At 51.0% G+C, this 10,498-nt stretch overlaps 1 protein-coding gene across 1 annotated transcript in view; it reads right to left on the bottom strand.

Annotated features, from left to right (window-relative positions):
* The window catches only part of NOTCH3 (notch 3), a 52,415-nt gene that overhangs the window by 39,644 nt on the left and 2,273 nt on the right, over nt 1-10,498 (bottom strand).

The following is a 10,498-nucleotide window of genomic DNA, read 5'->3' as shown; positions in this document are numbered from 1 at the left end:
CTTCCTTGGGCTCCGGGCGCGTCCGGGGCCAGCCTCCGCGCAGCCAACTTCGCTGAAGTGAGACGGCCGGGCCGCCCCGCCCCCAACCCTGGGCGGCTCGCCCCGCCCCAGGGCCGGCCCAGAACTCCCCCGCCCCCGGCCCGGCCTCCTGGGGTCCCTGCCCACCCTCCACCCACACAGCCTGGGACCCGAAGACCCTCTCGGAAACTCAGGCCAGCGGGCCCAACCCAAGGTGTCAGACACACCCAACTTCCTGAACATCTCCCTGCTCCCCAAAACACATCCAGAGCCCGAGATACACACGGAGCCGGGCACAAACAGACACTCCCCTCCACTCCCCCCCCCGCACCCCCCCGCCCCCGACACCCCGAAACTGAAACCAGGCACGTCCTGCAAGGCTCCTGAATACACAGCCAGGATGCACAAATGCAGAGGCGTGCACAGAGCTTCCTGGGGGACTTAAAATCTGAAATATTCACAACTCTAAACTCAGGCCCTCTCAGACCAAGAGCCTTGGGCGATTTTTGCAGCCTCGGACCTCGGACAAAGTCTAGGCGTCTCAAGTGTGCTATAACCCCTTCCTCCTCAATATCCAAAGGTCCACCCCACCCCATAGCCTACACAGCTTTGCTGCTCAGCCAGTCTTGCTCAGTTTCATCCAACTGCCTTTTCCAAAATCAGTCATGCTGAAAAACAACCACCCTGCAGTGAGCTCTGTCCCTGTGGCAAGAACGGGTACTCCGGAAAGGCCCCAAGACCAGCCTAGAGAAGCCCCCACTCTGGGGAAGAAAAAACCAGACTCCAGCACTGAGGACTTAGGGTTGGGCCAGAGGGAGGGACACAGCAGAGAAGCTGGTGAGGGCTCTGCTTGGGGGAAGGGGTCACTTATTCATCCATTCATTTATTCAACATAAAGCTCAAGCTCTATGTCTGGCGTTGTTTCAGCGGCTGGGAGTACACCTCCCCTGCCCTCTCCAGGAGAGAGCTTCCCTGAGAAGGGTTCAGTGGGGGCTCAGCCCAGAACTGAAAGAAAGACATTTCAGGAGAGGGACAGGTTCGCAAACAGAGGAGGGGGCCGAGTCAAGTAGGGAAGGAGGGGAGAGTGGGCAGGTCAGGGGTCACCCTGGCCCTGAGGAGAAGGAGAAAGAGACCAGGCCGACCTGTAGGTGTTTAGCATGGTGATGAGGCTGTAGTGAGGAGGAATGGGTTGGGGGTGAGGTGCTGAAACCCAGGAATCTGAGGTTCACCCATGAGGCAGCTGAGCACTGGGGCTAAGCACGGGGGCACCAGGGTGAGAGACAGTCACCTGGGCACCCCAGAGATCTTTGAGCAATTTTAAATTTTCATTTAGAAATAATTCAAAATGCAATTTCCATAGGCCTTTTATCCAGCTTCACCAACTCGGCCCACACTTTGCCAAATTTACTTTATAATTATTGTTGTTTAGTCACTAAGTCATGTCTGACTCTTTGCAACCCCCTGGACTGCAGCATGACAGGCTCCCCTGTCCTTCACTATCTCCTGGAGTTTGCTCAAACTAATGTCCGTTGAGTCAGTGATGCCATCCAACCATCTCATCCGCTGTCACTCCTTTCTCTTTTTGCAAACTTCAGTCTTTCCCAGCATCAGGATCTTTTCCAAAGCATTGAAAAAGAGTTGGCTCTTCGCATCAGGTGGCCAAAGTATTGGAGCTTCAGCATCCCAGCATCCCCTTCCAATGAATATTCAGGGTTGATTTCCTTTAGGATTAACTGGTTTGATCTCCTTGCTGTCCAAGGGATTCTCAAGAATCTTCTCTAGCACCCCAATTTGAAGGTATCAGTTCTTCAGTGCTCAGCCTTCTTTATGGTCCACGTCTCACATCTGTACATGACTACTGGAAAAACCATAGTTTTGAAGAAATTATATATAATTTTTAATTATATGTAATATATTATATAATATATGTATTTGAGAGCAGAGCTTCCCAGATGGGTGGTAAAGAACCCACCTACTAAGTGCAGGAGACATAAGAGATGCAGTTTCAATCCCTGGGTCAGGAAGATCCCCTGGACAAGGGCATAGCAACCCACTCCAGTCTTCATGCCTGGAGAATCCCATGGACAGAGGAGCCTGGTGGGCTACAGTTCATGGGGTCACAAAGAGTCAGACACAACTGAAGTGAGTTAGCACGCACACGTGTTTGAAAGCAAGATGTTGCTATGATGTTCCTTTGCCCCCCAAATCATCACTGAATGTTTCCTAAGATCGAGGGCATTCTCTTATACAAACACACAAGTTTTCTCCATACGGACAGTTTTTGGTTTCTCCAGTTATATCCTCTGTAGCATGTTTCTTTGCTGGTCCAGGATCTAATCTCTGACCATGTGTTGCATTTAATTGTTATGTTTCTTCATGTCCTTTAATCTGTATCAGTTCCTTAGCCTTTCTTTGTCTGTCATGATGTTGATATTTTTGGATAGGCAAGGTCATCTGTTTCACAGAACATCCCTTAGTGAACTGGGCTGCAGTTTCCTCGTGACCAGGTTCAGGCTCTGTATCTTTGGCAAGAACTGCCAAAGAAGTGATGCTGGTACTCTTCCGTGGGTTGTATCAGGAGGCACCTGATATGAGTCCTCAACACTGGTCTTGTTAGATTTTGATCGCTTGAATGAAGCTGGTCCAGTTTCTCTACTGTAAATGTACCATTCTCTTCCCATCCCCTCTTGTAATGAGTAAATATCAATATCATGTGGGGAGATATATTGAGCTGTGTGACTATCCCGATGCCTGTCAAACTATCACCACTGTTTGGAGCATTTATTGGTGATTGCCTCTGATGATTTTTTTTTTAATTGAGATAAAATTCCCTTACATAAAATTACTTACCATTTTAAAGTGTACAGTTCAGTGGCATTTAGTGCAACCACCAGCTCTACCTAGTCTCATCACATTTTCATCAACCCTAAAGAAAATGTTGTCCCCGTCAGCAGTCACTCTTCATCTGTCCCTGGCAGCCATTAATGTGTTTCTGTCTCCATGGATGTACCTTGTTCTGAATGTTTCACATCTATGGAATCATACAGCATGTGGTCTTTTATGTCTGACTTTTTTCACTGGGTATAATATTTTAGAGGTTCATCCATTTTGTAGCATGTGTCAGTTCTTCATTCCTTTTTATGGCTGAGTAACATCCCATTGAAGAAGGCAATGGCACCCCACTCCAGTATTCTTGCCTGGAAAATCCTATGGATGGAGGAGCCTGGTGGGCTGCAGTCCATGGAGTTGCTAAGAGTCGGACACGACTGATCGACTTCACTTTCACTTTTTACTTTCATGCATTGGAGGGGGGAATGGCAACCCACTCCAGCGTTCTTGCCTGGAGAATCCCAGGGACAGAGGAGCCTAATGGGCTGCAGTCTATGGGGTCGCACAGAGTTGGACACGACTTAAGTGACTTAGCAGCAACATTCCATTGGAGATATAAAAAATGCAGCTTCCATCCCTGGGTTGGGAAGATCCCCTGGAGAAGGGAATGGCGACCCACTCCAGAATTCTTGCCTGGAGAGTCCCAGGGACAGAGGAGCCTCTTGGGGTCCAAAGGGTTGCAAAGAGTCGGACACGACTGAAGCGACTTAGCACGCAGGCATGACATTCCATTGATTGGCTACACCACATTTTACTGATCCATTCCTCTGTTTACCTGGGATGATTTTCATAATTATTTATTTTTGGCTGCACTGAGTTTTCATTGCTGCGTGAAGGCTCTCTCTTGTTGGAGCAAGCAGGGGCTTCTCTTCGTTGCCGTGCGCGGGCTTCTCCTTTCGGTGGCTTCTCTTGTTGCAGAGCATGGGCTCTAGGTGGGTGAGCTTCAGTAATTGCAGCACATGGGCTCAGTAGTTGCAGCTCTTGGGCTTAGTTGCTCCATGGCATGTGGAATTTTCCCAGACTAGGGATCGAATGTGAGTCCCCTGCCTTGGCAGGTGGATTCCTATCCACTGTACCACTGTGGAAGTCCCCTTGGATGATATTAAAACACTGGAAGAGGAAGAGGTGGTAGAGGCAGAGAAGTACCATTAGAGAGAAAGAAGAATGAAAAGCCAAGGGTGAAAGTTGAACAATTGACCAGGGCCCAACACAGGAGATGATCTCCAGCCCTGCTGAGGGTGGCAGAGAGTCAAGCACCAGGGGACAGGAACTGAGGGTGTCCCAGCCTCTCAGCTTATGAGTGCAACCTCCATCTGGGAGGGGAGCTATTCACCCATCTTACGGGGTCAACCCTCATGGGGGTGGGTCTCTGCCCATCTTATGATGATTTGCTGGAGGCTTTCTAGAGGAAGAGCTGAGATTTGAACCCAGTAACTCCAGGCCACATGGAATGAGAGGGAGGGGTGGGGTGGGGTTGGGGTGGGGACTGGGAAGAGAAAAAGACAAAAGTTGCATAATCAGAAGGGGCACAGCTGACTCACTGTGAGTGTGCTGAGTCAACAGGCCCATGGGGATGAGGGAAGGCACAGCTTAAGTCCTTCTCATACCCATCACCCCGGGAGGAAATCCAAGCCCCTCAGCCCTGCTTTCAGAGCCTTCAGACACTCCCCAGCCCCTCCTGTTCCCTTCATCATCACACTGAGTCACCCAGTAGGCTCTGCACTCTCACAGCCTTTGCTCAGGTTCTTCTTTCTGCCTGGGACATCCAGCTAGTTAGAAGGACCCTTTTGCTTCCTCCCCAAGCAGGAACTCATAGTAGATGTGTTCTTTTTAAAAATGCATTTCCTGGGGCTTCCCTGGTGGTCCAGTGGTTAAGAATCTGCCTTGCAATTCAGGGGACACAGTTTGATCTCTGGTCCCGGAAGATTCTACATGCCACAGGGCAACTGAGCCCATGTGCCGCAACTACCAAAGCCTGCTGGCTCTAGAGCCTATGCAATGCAACAAGAGAAGCCACCACAAGAAGAAGTCTGTGCATCATGATGAAGAGTAGTCCCCTCTCGCTGCAACCAGAGGAAGCCAGTGCACAGTGATGAAGACCCAGCACAGCCAAAAATAAAGATAAATAAATGTATTTCCTGGGAGTTCCCTGGTGGCCTAGGGCTAAGGATTCCAGGCTTTCACTTCTGCGGCCCTGGGTTCAGTCCCTGGTTAGGGAACTGAGATCCTACAAGCTGCACGGTGCAGCCAAAGTACATAAATAAATAAAAATTTTAAAATGCATTTCCTTCTAGCTATAGGGAATGCTGTACTATTTCCTGCACATGTCGTGGCTTTGCGCGTGCTGGTCCCTCCTTCTAGCATGCCTATTCACCTCCATTCCTGTACCCAGTAAATTCCTATTCTTTAAGATTTCAGCTCCAGGAAGTCCTCTCTGCTCCCCACCCCTGGCTTTCCTAGCATACTTTCACCCTACCACTTGGCTTGTCCACAAGGGGCTGGGAGTGTCTGTATCCTGCCTTTATCCCCTCTTCTATAATGGGGGCTCACCAGTGGCCAGACATCACACAACATGAGGTGGGCACTGAGGGGGTAACGTGGGAGGGAACTGGCTGAAGGAGTTGGCATGCTCAGTCCAAAGGAGCCACCACTGGAGGCCCAGACGACTCTCCTCAGTAACTTCTAGGTATCTGGGGGTCCTGAAAAGGGTCAAGTGGCCCAGGGGACAAAGGTAGAGACTTCAGTGCCTCCCCTGACCCCCCTGAGAAAGGATTTTCTGCTGCAATAGATGCCCTAATGGGTGCTGAGCTCCCCATCACAAGGAGCAACCAAGAACCTGGACACACATTTTGCTAGGCAGGAAGTCCAAAGTCTCCTACTCTGTTGACCCAATGATCCCTGGCCTGTGGCAGACAGAGACAGAGAGGAAGCAGTAATGATGAAAAAACAGGCTGAGTATAGCACAAGGGGAGTGAGGACAAAAAGAAGATACGTTTACAGAGCCCCTACTGTGCATCCTTCTCTTTTTCCCTTCCAATTATTTATTTACTTTCTTTTTGGCCGCCCTGGGTCTTCACTGCTGCATGCAGGCTTTCTCTAGTTGCGGTGCTCAGACTTCTCATTGTGGTGGCGTCTCTCGCTGTGGAGCACGGGCTTTACAGCGTGCAGGCTTCAGTAGTTTCAGCACACAGGTTCAGTAGTTGTGGCTCATGGACTCTAGAGCACAGGCTCAGTAAGGTGGTGCACAGGCTTAGCTGCTCCACGGCACGTGGGATCTTTCCGGACCATGGATCGAACCAGCGTCCCCTGCATTGCAAACAGGATTCTTAAGCACTGAGCCACCAGGGAAGCCCTGTCAGTCCCTTTCTGAAGCCCCCAAATTCTGAGGACACCAACTCAGCAAGGCAGAAAGTGAGGGTCCCCGCTCCGGTTTTCTTCTGCCCTCCAGTCACAGTGGCAGGAATAGCCCAAGGTGTCCAGATCCCTGGGGGTCAGGACAGTCAGAGCAATTATTCCCATGGCTTTGCAGCAGGCAGACACCCAGTTCCCAACATGGTGGGGGTAGGGGTGGGTTTGAGCCGTCTCCCTTGCCCCTGCTGGTTGCCTTGGCCAGGGACTGCATTTCTCCTCAATGAGCTCAGTCCCCAGGGATGCAGGACCTGGGGCCAGGCCAAGACACAGCTGCTGGGCCCCGGCCCGCTGACTGGGAACCTGAGAATGTGCCCTTCGCTTATCCTCTTGGGACCACAGTCCTGTCCTCTGCATATGAAAACTGGGGCTAGGCCCTTACACCCAGGCTGTGGGAGCCTAACAAGAACCAGCAGGAGTGAGGGCCGCTGGGTTATGGGGCCTGGGCAATGGGGGGAAGGGATGGACCCCAGGGGTTGTGGGCTGCAGACCCAGCCAGCGATCCTGACCACTGCCTCCCTGGAGCCCTCTCATGCTCAAACCCTTCATGGCTTCCCATTGCCCAGAACGACATCTTCCTCACCAGTTTCTCTTCCCTGTTTCCCAGTCCTAGCTTTTTTTCTGGCTGTGTGCTGGGGCCTTGGCTGCTGTGCAGGGTTTTCTCTAGTTGCAACGTGCTGGCTTCTCATTGCAGTGGCTTCTCTTGTTGCGGAGCACACGCTCTAGGGCACTCGGGCTTCAGTTGTTGTGGTCCGTGTGCTTAGCAGTCGTGGCTCCCGGGCTCCAGAGCACAGGCTCTGCAGTTGTGGTGCACAGGCTTAGTTGCCCAGTGGCACATGAGATCTTTTGGTACCAGGGATTGAACCCATCTCCGTTGTATTAGCTGGTGGATTCTTTACCATGGAGCCACCAGGGAAGCCCTCAGCCTTTCCAGTTTTCACAATGGCTGTACCCACTGCCTGGAACACCTTACTCCAACTTGGGAGACTCCTGTCACCTGACAGCTCACTCTGGCCCTCCAGCTCTCCTCACCTTCGTTCAGTCATTTGACAAACACACACTGAGCAACTACTTCATGCCTGACCCTATTACAGGTAGAGGTGATGAAGACCGAGCAGGTTCCTGCCCTGATAGGGGAGACAGATAAGAAACAAGGAGGTAAACAAATAAGAAGCCTAGAATGGGACATGAGAGGTGAAGAGATTTCAGTGTAGGTGATGGAGATGGGAGTTGCTAACAAGGGAACATTAGAACTAAGACATGGGACTTCTCTTGTGGTCCAGTGGCTAACACCCCAAGCTCCCAATGCAGGGGGCCTGGATTCCATCCCTGATCAGGGAACTATGAATAGATCCCACATGCCACAGCTAAGGAGTTTGCATGCCACAACTAAGAGTTCGAATGCCACGATGAAGATCGAAGATCCTATGTACCGCAACTAAGACCAGCCAAATAAATAAATAAATAAAAATATTTAGGGACTTCCCTGGAGGTCCAGTGGTAGAAACACTGTGCTTCCACTGCAGGGGGTGCGGATTCCATCCCTGGTCGGGCAAATAAGATCCCATGTGTTGCAGTGAGGCCAAAAAAATAAATGAATAAATATATCTATGTTATGTTCAGTTTGCTCAGTCGTATCCGACTCTGCAACCCCATGGACTGCAGCATGCCAGGCTTCCCTGTCTTTCACCATCTCCTGGAGTTTGCTCAAACTCATTGAGTTGGTGATTCCATCCAACCATCTCATCCTCTGTCACCCCCTTCTCCTCCTGCCCTCAATCCTTCCCAGCATCAGGATCTTTTCCAATGAGTCGGCTTTTCACATCACGTGGCCTAAGTACTGGAGCTTCAGCTCCAGCATTAGTCCTTCCAATGACTATTCAGGGTTGATTTCCTTTAGGATAGACTGGTTTGAGCTAAAAGAACTGTGATCTGAAAGGAGGAGCTTTTCAGACTGTAAGCTGTAAGCCAGAGAGGCAAACAGTCTGGTAGCATGTTCCAGGTAGAAGGAAAAGAAAGTGCAAAGGCCCAGAGGAGAGAGGGGTGGGTGGCTAAGAGGAGCAGCAAGGAGGCCAGGGTGCTGGGTGCAGAGTGAGCAAGGGGTAGGTGCTCAGGGAAGCTGATGGGGGCCGAGTTCCAAGGGGCCAAAGATCTGGGTTTAAATGAAAAGCACAGTGGACACCACTGGAGGGGTTAGGCCGAGGGAAGCTGACCTGATCAAGGTTGGAAACGAAAAAAAAAAAGAAGAAGAAAAAAAAAAGGTTGGAAACAATAACACCACCATTTCCTTTTTTTTTTAAATTTTTTTATTTGGCTGTGCTGGGTCTTGGTTGCGTCAGGTGGCATCTTCATTTCTGCGTGTGGGATCTTCAGTTGCGTCGTGATGGATCTAGTTCCCTGACCAGGGATTGAATCCGGGCCCCCTGCATTGGGAGCGTGGAGTCTTTAAGCACTGGATCACCAGGGAAGTTCCAACACTGCTATTTCTTCTCCCAGGGATCCTTCCTTGCAGTTTCCCATGGGCTCTGCTGGCTCCCATGGCCTCTCTCAGTTCCACTCTGACCCTTCCCTGTGATCCTACCTGGCTCCCATAGCATTCTGAGCTCTGTGGGCCTCTGGCTTGCTCACTGCTGAATCCCTGATGTCTAGTATAGAGCCTGACACACAGTAGGTGAAATAACGGTCACCTGAATGAATGAATGAATATACCCAGCACGTGTCAGAGGAACAGCAGGACCCAGGTGCTGGGACTTGAACCTGCTAGAAACCAGTCCCTATCTGGACATGGACATGTCTGGCCTCAGTTAGACCAGGGCTCAGTCAGAGGGGGGCTGATAGGGCCTCCTGAAGGAGGAGTGGGTGGGAAGGCTTAAAGTGGAAGAAAGGGGAGTGAAAAGAAAGGAACTCACTTCCATCAAGCACCTACTGGCTCAACAGCTCTGGGCAGGGGAAGAAGGGAAGCCATACTCCCACCCTTGGTGGGGGATGGGCAGGCAGTGGTTTCCCTGCCTTAAGACCCTCCACTGGGTAGGACATCCCAATGGATGTCTTGGCCTCACAGGCTGTGTGGTCAGACCACTCCAACCTTCCTTGCCCAGGGCCTCACCCAGGACCCCATCTCTTCCAGCTCACCTCTGAACTAAGACACTCTGTGTGTGTGCGTGCGTGCATTTTTTAAGTTGCTTCAGTCATGTAAGACTTTGTGCGACCCTAGGGATTGTAGCCTGCCAGGCTCCTCTGTTCATGGGATTCTCCAGGCAAAGAATACTGGAGTGGGTTGCCATGCCCTCCTCCGGGAGATCTTCCCCACCCAGGGATCAAACCCGTGTCTATTATGTCTCCTACATTGACAAGCAGGTTCTTTATGACTAGCATCACCTGGGAAGCCCCAAACACTCTGACACCCTTTATTACTTCCTTGCCGCCCCAGCTCCTGAAACTTGTCTTCCTTCTCCCCTGCAGGTGTGGCACTTGTCCCCCACCCATGCACTTTTCCTCTTGCTTCAGAGAAGGGGAGCATTCCCCCCACCTTGGCTTTTCATTACCTCTTTCTTTGGCCACAGGCTGAGGTCTCTTCTGTGACAAAGTGAAGTGTTAGTTGCTCAGTCGTACCCGAATCCTTGAGACCCTATGGACTGTAGCCCGCCAGGCTCTTTTGTCCATGGGATTCTCCAGGCAAGGATACTAGAGGGGGTTGCCATTTCCTACTCCAGGGGATCAAACTCGCATCTCCCGAGTCTTATCATGGAAGGCGGATTCTTTACCATCTGAGCCACCAGGGATTCTATGATAAAGTGAAACCTGCAGCAAACGCTCATTTCACATGCACACCCCTTCCCTGAGCTCATCTCTCTCCCCTGCATCTCTCCCCACTGCTTGCTCCATTCTTCCCCTTCTCCATTCTGCTCTACGCCCCAAGAGGCTGACCTCTACAGACTGTATCAATGGACATCCTTGTCCTCTGGCTTCCAAGTGGGTTTGGCCAATAGGAGGCACTGGCAGAGGATGAAGAGGTGGGGCAGGGGTTAGGGGGAGGGAGGAGGAGAAAACAGGATATTAATTCACTTGTATCTTTCCTGGTAGGGTCACCACTTCAGCTGACTGTATCACTGGACCAAAGGTCCTGTCCATACAATCCACAGGGTATTAAAGAGCAGAGAAATCATTTGGCCAACAAAAGTCT

This window comes from Bison bison, unplaced genomic scaffold (genome assembly GCF_000754665.1).
Source record: "Bison bison bison isolate TAMUID 2011002044 unplaced genomic scaffold, Bison_UMD1.0 scf7180017863978, whole genome shotgun sequence".
NCBI classification, from domain to species: Eukaryota; Metazoa; Chordata; class Mammalia; order Artiodactyla; family Bovidae; genus Bison; species Bison bison.
Note: the sequence above shows the minus strand (reverse complement) of the source record. Positions and strands in the feature narration are given on the sequence as shown.